Source organism: Lolium rigidum, chromosome 7, assembly GCF_022539505.1.
Source record: "Lolium rigidum isolate FL_2022 chromosome 7, APGP_CSIRO_Lrig_0.1, whole genome shotgun sequence".
In the NCBI taxonomy this organism is placed as follows: Eukaryota; Viridiplantae; Streptophyta; class Magnoliopsida; order Poales; family Poaceae; genus Lolium; species Lolium rigidum.
This window is the reverse complement of record NC_061514.1, coordinates 109,181,299-109,194,856: the sequence shown is the minus strand read 5'-3', so window position 1 is coordinate 109,194,856 and position 13,558 is coordinate 109,181,299.

Sequence of the window (13,558 nt, the reverse complement as noted above, 5' to 3'; positions counted from 1 at the left end):
AGTGTTCTTGATGATGAAGATCAAGATGAGGTAGCTATGCTTAAGCAACTTTACAAAGTTAGATGCACTCTTCATTGTGATGCTCTTGTAAAATTTGATTTCTTGATGGACTCCCTCAAAGAAAAGGATGAGTCCATTGAGGAATTAGAATATCATTTGAATGATAAAGAACGGAGATTCAATCTCCTAAGATAAGAGCTAAAAACCGAAAGGTGCATATCTCAAGGTCTTAAGCAACAAATTGAAACCTTTGAGCTAGATAAAGTATAGGACCTTGAAACTATTGAAAGGGCTCAATTATTGGCCCAAGAGCTCGATGCTTCAAAGAAGGAGCTTGAAGTTGCACATGCTTTTCTCACTAGGGATCTTGACCACCTTGAAAAAGCTAACAAGCTTGCTAAGGATGAGCTCAAGAAACTTGGAGAGAACCATGACCTACTCCAAGAAACCTACAAGAAGGCTCTTGGATCAATGAATGATCCCATTATTGCTGAAAATGTTGCTAGTTCCTCCACCTCATTTACTTATGAGCATGCCAAACTTGTTGAGGAACATGTTCGTTTACAAGAGGAACTATCTTTGCATGTTCATACCAATACATATCTTGAATCTTTGGTGACCAAATATGGTCTCAACTATCATCCTAATGAGTCTTCTTGTGAGCAAGCAACTATTCTTGAGGAAAATGCTAGGTTGACAAAGGAACTTGCTAAGTTCACCACTGGCAAGAATAAGATGGGATTGGATGACCTTTTGAGTAAGCAAAGGTCAAACAATCAAAAGTATGGACTTGGGTATGCTCCCAAGCCCTACAAGAAGGAGAAACCCGCTCAAGAGAAGAACAAGAAGGTCACTAATGTTGGCAAAGCCTCAAAGGGCAAATCCACTAGTGGTGACCGCACGGGACCTAACAATCACTATGATTTACTTGTTGATTATTATGGTGATGTTTATGCTAAATATGTTGGCCCTCGTAATGGCTATGCTTATAGAGGGTACTCGATTTGGGTACCAAAAGATCTTGTTGCCATTGCAAAGGAACCCATTAACCGATGGGTTCCTAAAACCTCTATTTGATTTTGTAGGGGTATTCCTTCGGTGGTCCGAAATGGGTGTTTGATAGTGGATGCACCAATCATATGGCTGGAGGAAGAGGTGTGCTTGACCAATTCATAGAAGATATTAATAAAAAGTCAAGCACCACCTTTGGTGAAAATTCAAAGGGAAAGGTACTTGGGTATGGCAAGGTGGCAATCTCTAAGGACTTGTGCCTTGAGACGGTCATTCTTGTTGAATCCATTGGCTATAATTTGCTTTCTATATATCACCTTGTAGATGCCGGCTATAATTCATATTTTTTACTAATTATTGTGTGAAAGTCTTTAGGAGTGATAACCTCAAATTGGTCCTTGTTGGATATGTGGAGAACAACCTTTACGTGGTTGACCTCTCGAAAGAGAGCCCCTCTCCCTCCACATGTCTAATGGTGGCCAAACATGACGAAGGTTGGCTGTGGCATCGCCGCCTTGGTCATATCAATATGAGAAATATTAAACAACTCCTAAAGGGTGAGCACATTGTTGGACTAACCGGCATTTCTTTTGAGAAAGATCGTGTATGCAGTGCATGTGTAGCTGGAAAGCAACTCAAGAAGGGTCATCCTATCAATAGTATCGCCACCACGTCTAGGCCTTTGGAGCTCCTTCACTTGGATCTCTTTGCGCCATCACATTATGATACTCTTGGTGGGAGCAAGTACGGACTGGTCATTGTTGATGATTACTCAAGATACTCTTGTGTCTTTCTCCTTAAGTCTAAGGATGAGACATATAGAGAATTCATCATCTTTGCCAAGAAGGCTGAGCGTATTTATGAATCTGAGATCAAGGTGATAAGGACCGACAATGGCACCGAGTTCAAGAACTACACTATGCAAGAATTTGTTGATGATGAGGTCATCAAGCATGAGTCTTTAGCTCCATACACCCCTCAACAAAATGGTGTCATTGAAAGCAAGAACCAGACTATTATTGAGATGGCAAGGGCTATGTTGAGTGAATTCAATCCACCCCATAACTTTTGGGGAGAAGCCATCTCTACAGCTGTCCACTACTCCAACCGGCTCTTCCTCCGCCCCCTGCATAATAAAACTCCATCGAGCTTCTTACAGGTAACAATCCTAATGTCATGTACATTCGTGTCTTTGGATGCAAATGTCTTGTTAAGAACAATAAGGGGAAGCTCGGTAAATTTGAAACTAGAACTATAGAGGGTACATTTGTTGGATATGTGGAGAACTCCCACGCCTATAGATAGTACAACAAGTCCACTGGGCTATTGAAGTATCTTGTGACGTGGTGTTCTTGGAGGATAATGGCTCCCAAGTGGAGCAAGTTGTTCCATGTGTTGCAGGTAACGATGATTATCCTTCTAGTGCCATCAAGCTTATGGGCATTGGACACATCCGGCCCACATAAGTTCATAATGATGGTCGAAAAGATGGAATATAAGTATCAAACTCAGCCCAAGTAGAGCCTAGCTCAACTCAAGCTGAACCATCATGTGCAACTCAAGATTTATCCTCTACTCAAGATGAGCCACATTCCGAAGAACAAGAAGAAAGCCCTCAACCCACTGAGCAAGACCATGATGCTGATCAAGAAACATCCTCAACTCATGATCAAGCTCAAGTTGTCCCTCATGATCGAGTACTAGCAAGAGATGAAGTTTTTGATCATGAAGGAACCATTCGGAAGATCAAGGCTGCTACAAGGGCAAGTGACATGAAAGTAGATCAAGTCCTTGGTAGCATATCAAAAGGAGTAGTAACTCATAGACACCATGCATTACTTATCACTTATTGTCAACACCATACTTTTGTGTCTAGTTCTGAGCCACTCAAGGTACAGGAAGCTTTGGTTGATCCGGATTGGGTAATTGCCATGCAAGAAAAATTGGAGTGTTTGACCTGCAATGAAGTATGGTCTCTAGTTGAGAGACCCAAGGATCATCACATCAATGTCATTGGGACCAAATGGGTATTCAAGAACAAGCAAGATGAGAATGGCATTGTCATAAGAAACAAAGCAAGGTTAGTGGCGCAAGGGTTTGCCCAAATAGAAGGTATGGATTTTGAGGATACCTTTGCGCCAGTAGCCCGTCTTGAAGCTATTCGTCTTTTGCTTGCATTTGCATCTTTCCACAATTTCAAACTATATCAAATGGATGTGAAAAGTGCATTTTTGAATGGTCCCCTAAAAGAAACTGCATATGTAGCTCAACCCCCGGGTTTCGAAGACCCACGCCGACCCAACCATGTGTATTTACTCCACAAGGCACTCTACGGTCTCAAGCAAGCTCCATGTGCTTGGTACGAGTTCCTTAGGGATTTATTACTACATGATGTGTCGTTGCATATTCGACGGTACTCCAGAGGAGGGATCCTCATGGAGGGAAGAAGAAGTAGGGGCCATCGGGCGGAGAGTCCTTGGGACGGTGGTACGTGATTTACCCAGCTTCAGAACACCTTCACGATGACAGAGCCTACTGCTGCTTGTCTGGAATTATCTGGGCGCTTTCGTGTTGTTACAATGAGTTGTGGTTGTGCCTCTAGGGCTCCCATGATCCGGCTTATAAAGACGCCCGAATCTAGGGTTACATGGAGAGTCCTAACTGGAATACAAGATGCCTAACTACAGAATATTACATTGCCGTGCACGTCAAGGATCCACCTTTCCTTATGCGCCGTATTGGATCCGGATACTTCATGGGTCTTCACGGATACGACTATCTTCATCGGTCGGCTGAGATCCGGCTCCTGTTACCTGGGATGGACTTCATCCATCCTGATCTACAGCAATTGGGCTGCCTGATGGGCCACATGCCACTATCACCATCTATGGGCCACTCGGGCTTGCCGGATCTAGGCCACGCTGTTGATATACCCATAAAGTATGCGCACAATGATGACCCAAAAGTATAGGGGGTGTATCGTAGTACTTTCGATAAATAAGAGTGTCGAACCAAACGAGGAGCAGAAGGTGTTGACAAGCAGTTTCGATGAAGGATTCACTGTAAATGCTCACAGACAAGTATTCAGGGGGTTTTGATATAGCAGATAAATAAAGTACAAGTAAGTAAAATGCGAGAATAATAATTGCAGCGAGTGGCCCAATCCTTTTTAGCACAAAGGACAAGCCGGTTTGTTTACTTATAATTACCAAACGTTCTTAAGGACACACGGGAATTTAGTCTAGTGCTTTCGCTTCATATAGTTGATTAATCTTCATTGTTTTGATAAGTGTTGTGTGGGTGAACCTATGCTAATGCACCGCCCTTCCTAGGACTAATACATACTTGTGATTAAACCCCTTGCAAGCATCCGCAAATACAAGAAAGTAATTAAGATAAATCTAACCACAGACCTTAAACTCGAGATCCCGCTATCCCTCCCGCATCGATATACCAACGGGGTTCAGGTTGTTGTCACTCCGGCAACCCCACAATTAGCAAACGAATAAAAGATGCATTCCCCTAGGCCCATAAAGGTGAAGTATCATGTAGTCGACGTTCACATGACACCACTAGAAAAATAACACCACAACTTAAATATAAAACCATTAAATATTACTCAACATAGTTCACTACTAACATTTAGACTTCACCCATGTCCTCAAGAACTAAACGAACTACTCACAAAACATCATATTGAACATGATCAGAGGTGATATGATGATGAATAACAATCTGAACATAAACCTTGGTTCAATGGTTTCACTCAATAGCATCAATAACAAGGAGTAATCAATACCGGGAGAGTTTCCCCTATGAAATAATCAAGATTCAACCCTAGATGTTACAGCGGAGACGAGGTGCAGCGGTGGAGATGATGGTGTCGGCGGTTGAGACGATGATGATGATGATCCCAATGAAGTCCAGCTCGATGGCGGTGACGATGGCGTCGATTTCCCCCTCCGGGAGGGAATTTCCCCGGCAGATTTCAGCCTGCCGGAGGGCTCTTTTCTTCCGCCCCGCAGAGGCGGCTCTGTCTATTCTCGATACCTCCTTACGCCTTAGGGTTTTCGGGAGATGAAGTACGCGAAGGAGAGATGGCCGAGGGGGGTCGTGGGCCCCCTCCCCACAAGGCGGCGCGGCCAGGGTGGAGCCCGCGCCGGCCTATGGGGGGCCCATGGTGGCCCTCCTCGGCTGCTCCTTTTGGCTGGCTCCGTCTTCTGCGAAAAAAGGAGCTTCGGTATATTTTCCGTCAATTGTTGATCCTCAGAAATACTGTATCCTGACGGTGCTTTTTCCAGCAGAATCCTGACTCCGGTTAGTAATTCTCCAATAATCATGAAACATGCAAAATAGGTGAAATAACATAAGTATCATCTCTAAATATGAAATATATCAATGAATAACAACAAATTATGATATAAAATAGTGATGCAAAATGGACGTATCAACTCCCCCCAAGCTTAGACTTCGCTTGTCCCCAAGCGAAACTGAACTCGGTAAACAAGACCACATGTTTATGGAGTGAAGAGTCGATAAATAAAATACGGACAAGAAGCATCACATTTATTAATTCACACAAGACATTCTAGTAAACAACTTCCTCATATAACTCAACTTGAAACAAGTAAAGGGCAATCACAAATAAAGGTGCATAGGAAATCATAATTGGTGATGGCAAACTTCGTTCTTGGTCAAAGAACAATTAATAGGTTGTACTTATCTTTCGAGCAAAGCCTTTATATTAGAGCTTATATGGCAGATCTTACATGCTCAGTCATAGCAATCTCCTCATAATCATAGATACCCTTCAGAGTCATATTCATTCAGATAAAATTTGTACTAAACAAGGAAGAATAAAAGACATGATTAAATAGATCACAATGTAAATGATTGGATCACAACAACTCAATTGCTTGCTTAAGATAGAGGGAAATAGGTTTACTGACTCAACATAAAGTAAAAGATAGGCCCTTCGCAGAGGGAAGCAGGGATTAAATCATGTGCTAGAGCTTTTCAAGTTTTGAAATCATATAGAGAGCATAAAAGTAAAGTTTTGAGAGGTGTTTGTTGTTGTCAACGAATGGTAGTGGGCACTCTAACCCCCTTGCCAAACAGACTTCCAATGAGCGGCTCCCATGAATGACGTTATCTCTACCAGCAAGGTACATCATCCCTCTTCTCTTTTGTTTACACATGTACTTTAGTTTTATTTATGGATGACACTCCTCCCAACCTTTGCTTTCACAATCCATGGCTAACCGAATCCTCGGGTGCCTTCCAACATTTCACATACCATGGAGGAGTGTCTATTTGCAAAATTAAGTTGCTTACTAATGAATCAGGGCAAAACATGTGAAGAGAATTATTAATGAAAGTTAATTAATTGGGGCTGGGAACCCCGTTGCCAGCTCTTTTTGCAAAATTATTGGATAAGCGGATGTGCCACTGGTCCATTGGTGAAAGTTGCCCAACAAGATTGAAAGATGAAACACCACATACTTCCTCATGAGCTCTAAAACATTGGCACAAATAAGAGATACTAACTTTTTGAATTGTTTAAAGGTAGGACATGAAGTATTTACTTGGAATGGCAGAGAAATACCACATAGTAGGTATTTATGGTGGACACAAATGGCATAGGTTTGGTTTAAGGTTTTGGATGCACGAGAAGTATTCCCTCTCAGTACAGGTCTTTGGCTAGCAAGGTTGATTAGCAAGCATAAGAGTTGAGGTGATAGGGCAAAGGTGGCCGATCTTTCGATGAGACGTGGATAGATCGATTTGTTGGTGGAGTTCGTGCTTGACGATCCGACTACACGTGCAAAGCTCGTGCGCCAATGCAATCGCTAGGACAATCTCCGGGAGTTACTGATCTTGCGGATGCACGATCAGCTTGACCAGCGAGGGTCTTAATTCCTACCTGAAATCGAGAACAAGTAAGAACTAATGATGCAATCAGAATATTGCGAATATAGATGAAAGCTTTATTGAAAAGGTGGGATTCCGAATAGTCGGTCTTGTTCTGGGCGTTGGCCTCAAAAGAAGTACACGAGAGTTGCAGCGATGGCTAACTTTTAATCTAATCAAAATCCGAGTCTAAACGTGACGGCTATGGGGGTATTTAAAGGAGGAAAAGGTGGGGTTTCGGCCAGCCATACATGTGGTGGCCGAACCAAACCCTAGAAGGCCTTTCCCCCTTCAATACGGACTCTAAAAAGTGGCTGACTTAATTCCTGCGAAAATGACATGGGCCTGGCCCAAAACTAAAGGTGACGCAGCACCATATTATGCTATGGACGAAATTATGAAGTGGAGAACTCTATATTTCGTCCATGTCTTCATCTCTTCTTATGGTGGCTTCAAAGTCCTGAAATCTCCACTTGTGGCATCATCTTCAATCCTCAAGTGCTTGCTGCCATCTCCTCCATGTGTGATCATGCTCCAATGCTTGTCCTCCTCATTCATGCTTGGTCCATCATTCCTAAGAGTAACAAACATATCTGATTTAGGCAGCATCATATTCTCGTGTATGTGAGGAATAGTTCCAAGAAACGAAAGTACCTGATAGTTCAGTTGTTTGTTCAGGAGTCATAGGTTTGAGACCAATTTTCTTTCCATCATGCATAAGAGAATACTGATTAGTTTTACCATTATGAACAGATTCTCTATCAAATTGCCAAGGTCTACCAAGTAACAAAGAACAAGCTTGCATAGGTACAACATCACAATCCACAAAATCAGAATATGTACCAATAGTAAAATGCACACGTGTAGTTCTTGTTACCTTGAGCTTCCGAGAGCTCTCAAACCATTGAATGTAGTATGGATGTGTGCGCTGTCTTGTAGGGAGAGAAAGCTTCTCCACCATATCAACGCTAGCCAGATTATTGCAGCTCCCTCCATCAATGATGATCCTTATAGCTCGCTCTTTTACAACGCCTCTTGTTTGGAACAGATTGTGGCGTTGATCATGCTCAGCTTTGCTCAATTGCACGCTCAACACACGCTGTGCAACTAAGCTCCTGTACTCGATCGAGCGGTGTCGCCTTCCATTACCTCCATCTCTCTCTCGGAATCGAGTTGGCACCATCACGTGCAGCAATAAGGGCCAATGTATCTTCATCAAAGTCACTTGCAGAATCATATTCTCCATCTTCACGCACCAACATCACACGCTTGGTTCTCGGATTCTCTCTCTATGTGACCAAATCCCAAGCATTTGCGACATTGAATGTCGCGCGTCTTCCCCGTGGAGGCCATGGAAGATGAACTCCGAGGAGGACCAGCCGATGGTGTTGGTGTGGAGGCAGGAGGTGCTCGTGATGCAGGCGCGGTGTACTTGGAGGTAGTAGGTGCTGGTGCAGTACCACGAGATTGTGGCGCTGATTGTCGCGGAGACCACGACGATGTACGACCTGCAGAAACATTAGCTCTTCTCCATGGTGGTTGACGATCCCGCACTTCACGTTCAGCTTTGCAAGCAAGATGAAACAAGCGAGTAATAGTGTTGTACTCCTTATAATCTAAAATATGCTGAATCTCTTTATTCAAACCACCAAAGAAACGAGCAAGCATAGCCTCATTATCCTCTACAATACCACAACGAATCATGCCGCTTTGCAATTCTTGATAATAGTCTTCTACAGAATTTTTTCCTTGTTCTAAGCGAGACAATTTTTTCAGCAAATCACGTTGATAATGTGGAGGAACAAAGCGAGTACGCATAGCAAGTTTTAACCCAACCCATGTAGCAGAAATATTTGTTGCGTGTGTTCTACAATATTCGTACCACCAAATAGATGCAAAATCAGTGAACTCACAAGTAGCAAGCACTAACACGCAAGTGATCGTGGTATTTTAAACATGCAAAGCGTTGTTCTACTTCCAATTCCCATGTAAGATATGCATCAGGATTATATCTACCCTCAAATGGCGGAATATTCAGTTTCAGCTTAGCAACATGATCATCATCATTACGTACCGGCCGTGGAGGTGGTCGAGCGTGGCGGTTCAGCTCGTCGTGGACGACCAGGGTGCAGGTTGTTGGACTTCCTCGCCCTCCAGTACGTTCTCATCTACCTGCTCGTCCGCGTCCCCTTCATAATCTTCGTAGCCTTCATCAGAAGGCGCGTCATGTGCGGCTGCTGCAGCAGGAGCGGTACCTGCAGGAACGTCCGCACGAGGAACACGGCGCGCGCGGCGTTGCACGTTGGCGCGAGGTGGTGGTAACCGAGTCAAAAGCTCCTGGAACTTGGTGTCGAGCTTGGAGTTGAAAGCTGCCTCGAGGCCATCCAGTTTGTCCAGCGCGTCGGTGAGTTTGGCATCCACGTCATCAATGCGCGCATCGGTGTCGCGAGCATGCCCGCCCAAAAGGTGGGTGAAGTGAGCATGCAACTGCTCAGGCGTCATCTTGGCCGGGTCAACAGCGGTCGGATCAACATGTCCTGACATGGTTAGTACACAAAAAGCACAAATGTATATGCCTACAAAACTACGGAATATGGTGGTTCACGCGCAATTCGTCAAGCAAAATACAAAGCTCTTACAAGTTCTTACCAAACAGGAGGAAGGTGATGTAACAACCAGCAAGGATCAGCGTCTCCAAAGATTGCCAAAGCGATTACCAGGTGTCGACACAGTGCACGTGGAGACAATATGTAGAGCTGTAGGAAGGCTAATATGGTAGTAAAACAGCAATTGTCAAAACAGCAATGCACTATTGAAAGTATGCTCAACAACGGTACTGTGCTGGTCCTAGGCTAGACCGTACTAGAGACGCGAGCCTAGAACACGAGCGAGGTCACGGCGCGGCACACAAGCAACGAGCAGCGATGAGGTGGCGATGAGGTGGCGACGCGAGGTGTGAAAAATCACTATGATGGCAAGTGTCTCAAACTGATCCCCAAGGTCTAAAAACAGTATAGCCTCAGAAAATTTTTTGTCGAAATTTCGGAGGTGCTCCGGAAAGCGCGCAGGCGCCAAAAAAATGTCGCTATAACGGCCAGTGGCGAAAAGTGATCGCCAAAGTGAAAAACCAATGTAGCCAGAAAATTTTTTCGGAAGCGTTTCCAGACTGGCGCCAATTTTTTTTTTTTTTTTTTGCTCTCCTTCCAATTCTTTACTGGCGGCCCAAACTTATCTCACGGGAATTTTTCTGCAGCGCAAGATGATATTAGAAGGTAACAGCTAAGTAGGAAAAACAAGAAAACCTAATTCTACACGGGCTTTGTCGCGGCAGAGAAACAGCACGAATCCGTGTCGCGGTAGGACACAGGGTATATGGTGGATACGGATATATGTGGCAGGGTGGATATGGCAGTGGCGGAAGTATATGGCAGGGTGTATATGGCAGTGGCGGAAGTATATGGTGGTGGCGGTGGCGGTGATCTGCGTATGGTGCGAGTGGCGGCGGCGTGACTAATATGACCAGAACTCGAAACTCTAAAGGAACTAGACGCTAAGACCAGCAACTCGACACGAAGATGCAGACACAAATTCAACTATACAAAACTGAAAAGACAATGCAAGGCGTGGCAGGGGTTTATAGGACTATGATCTAAAAACCCTAACAGTATTTTTGGCTTTTTCGTGGTTTATGGGTATGATGGCAGATGCAATCTACACTAAAAAAAAGTAAAATCTCACCGAGCAACCTGAAATCTGATACCACTTGATAGGGCAAAGGTGGCCGATCTTTCGATGAGACGTGGATAGATCGATTTGTTGGTGGAGTTCGTGCTTGACGATCCGACTACACGTGCAAAGCTCGTGCGCCAATGCAATCGCTAGGACAATCTCCGGGAGTTACCGATCTTGCGGATGCACGATCAGCCCGACCAGACGAGGGTCTTAATTCCTACCTGAAATCGAGAACAAGTAAGAACTAATGATGCAATCAGAATATTGCGAATATAGATGAAAGCTTTATTGAAAAGGTGGGATTCCGAATAGTCGGTCTTGTTCTGGGCGTTGGCCTCAAAAGAAGTACACGAGAGTTGCAGCGATGGCTAACTTTTAATCTAATCAAAATCCGAGTCTAAACGTGACGGCTATGGGGGTATTTAAAGGAGGAAAAGGTGGGGTTTCGGCCAGCCATACATGTGGTGGCCGAACCAAACCCTAGAAGGCCTTTCCCCCTTCAATACGGACTCTAAAAAGTGGCTGACTTAATTCCTGCTAAAATGACATGGGCCTGGCCCAAAACTAAAGGTGACGCAGCACCATATTATGCTATGGACGAAATTATGAAGTGGAGAACTCTATATTTCGTCCATGTCTTCATCTCTTCTTATGGTGGCTTCAAAGTCCTGAAATCTCCACTTGTGGCATCATCTTCAATCCTCAAGTGCTTGCTGCCATCTCCTCCATGTGTGATCATGCTCCAATGCTTGTCCTCCTCATCCATGCTTGGTCCATCATTCCTAAGAGTAACAAACATATCTGATTTAGGCAGCATCATATTCTCGTGTATGTGAGGAATAGTTCCAAGAAACGAAAGTACCTGATAGTTCAGTTGTTTGGCACGAGCTCGATTGATTGGTCCTTGTATTTGTGTCGCTGTAGGTACAGCGGTTGTATCAAGAGATGGGATGTCCTCATCATGAGGGAAACAAACAAATATACATGTGATAGAAACAATCATGCATCTTTCTTGTAAGCACAAACAATTTTAACTTCAGAATACTAAACTCATTAGCTAACAAGAAAGAAAGATAATGAAATAATATATCTACATGCATTCCCCTCTTTTCTAGTTAAACCTCAAAGTATTGTTGCTATTGACCAATGCTAAATTTTCCAAAACCAATTAGATTTACTTGATGCTCCCAAAGTGATGTCAATACTAACAACAAGATCAATCATATAACAGAAATTGCCAACTAAAATAAGGTGTGCAAAAAGTAAATGATAAAACTTCTCATTAATATTCCATAACGATAACTCACACCAAGGGATACATAGATAACCAACTAAAAGAGAGATACTTCCACACTGCAAACCATCTTATATGATAACTTCCCTACTCATGATATGACACTACTTGCTAGTAAAAAGGTAAAAGATAGTGATGATGTGATACCACGGAACTCCCCCAAGCTTGGAACAAACTAAGGGGGTGCCAATACCAATGATGAATTACTCTGATAAGGGGTGGCCCGATCTTCTCAGTAAGCAGCGGTGGTGATGATGATCACGGGATGATAGCAGCGGAGAAACACGACGATGTAGTGTATGATAACTTGTATGACGCAACGAGATCTCTCGATTGGTCCCTGTCGCCAATGCAACAGCTCTCAACCCTGCAAGATATTCGCAACTCCACACACTTGCGCACGTAGCCGCCGACCACGAAGCGGTAAGTTGCAACCGTCTAATTCCCAATGGAACAACGAGATCACACAAGACTTAAACAGGATCTACACAATATCCAAGCAATATGGTGCGAGGAATTCAATAGTTTTGCGAGCAAACAACTAAGAACTAGGGTTTATCTTAAACGTGGTCTAAAGCAACTAGGGGGCGTCCCGGGCACTTATATAGGTGTCCGGGACCAGTTCGGTCGAAAAGATACAAAAATAACCGACCCGGAATAGATCCGGTCGAGACAGCACTCGGACCGGTCCGGTCTCGGGATCCGGCCGACCGGGCTGTGGACCGGGCTGTCCGATTTGTGGTCCAGATCAACCGGGCTGTGGACCGGGCGGTCCGGTCGGTGGTCCGGTCAACCGGTCGGAACCGAGAAACCGCGAGTTTCCGGTCTCGCCCCGTACGATAAATTTCCTCCGGTTGGTGGCCGGTTCACGACCGGTCGACCGGGCCGTGGACCGGGCTGGCCGGTCCGAGGGCCGGTCGGACCGGGTTCGGACCGGCCTGGACTTCTTCTTCTCCTCTCGCGCATTCCTCCCGCTCCTCCCTCGCGCGTCCATGAGATATCTTCATGTCCAGCTCCATGTCCAGCTTCACGGCCCTCTTGACGTCCGTCTTCATGTCCAGCTGCTCCTCTCCTCGTGCGATGCTTGTCTCCTCTTGATACCCGATGACACATAAGTAATAGGACTTAGGCATTATAAAGTTCTCATCAATCAAAGTATCGTTTAGGAACAAGTTCACCTCGTTGTTTAAGTAGCTTCGCACGAGCTCTTGTAATTGGTCCAATCCGAACTTCATTGGACTTGAGCTTCACGACGAGGTTCATCTTCATTTGTTAATGACGGAGGTAGTAGTGAGGTAGGGATGTCCTCATCATCTCCCCCCTTCAAAAGGCGTCGACCCCGACGCTCCAAGGTCTTCTCCGTCATATGGTGTCAAATCAGCAACATTGAAAGAATTACTGACACCAAACTCATCAACTGGAAGATCTATCGAGTATGCATTATCATTGATACTGGCAAGCACTTTGTAAGGACCAGCACCACGAGGCTTCAACTTAGACTTCCGCAGCTTCGGGAACCTATCCTTGCAAAAATGTACCCAGACCATATCACCAGGCTTGAACAACATCTCTTTGCGCTTCTTGTTCATCCTTGCAGCATTGCTCTTGCCT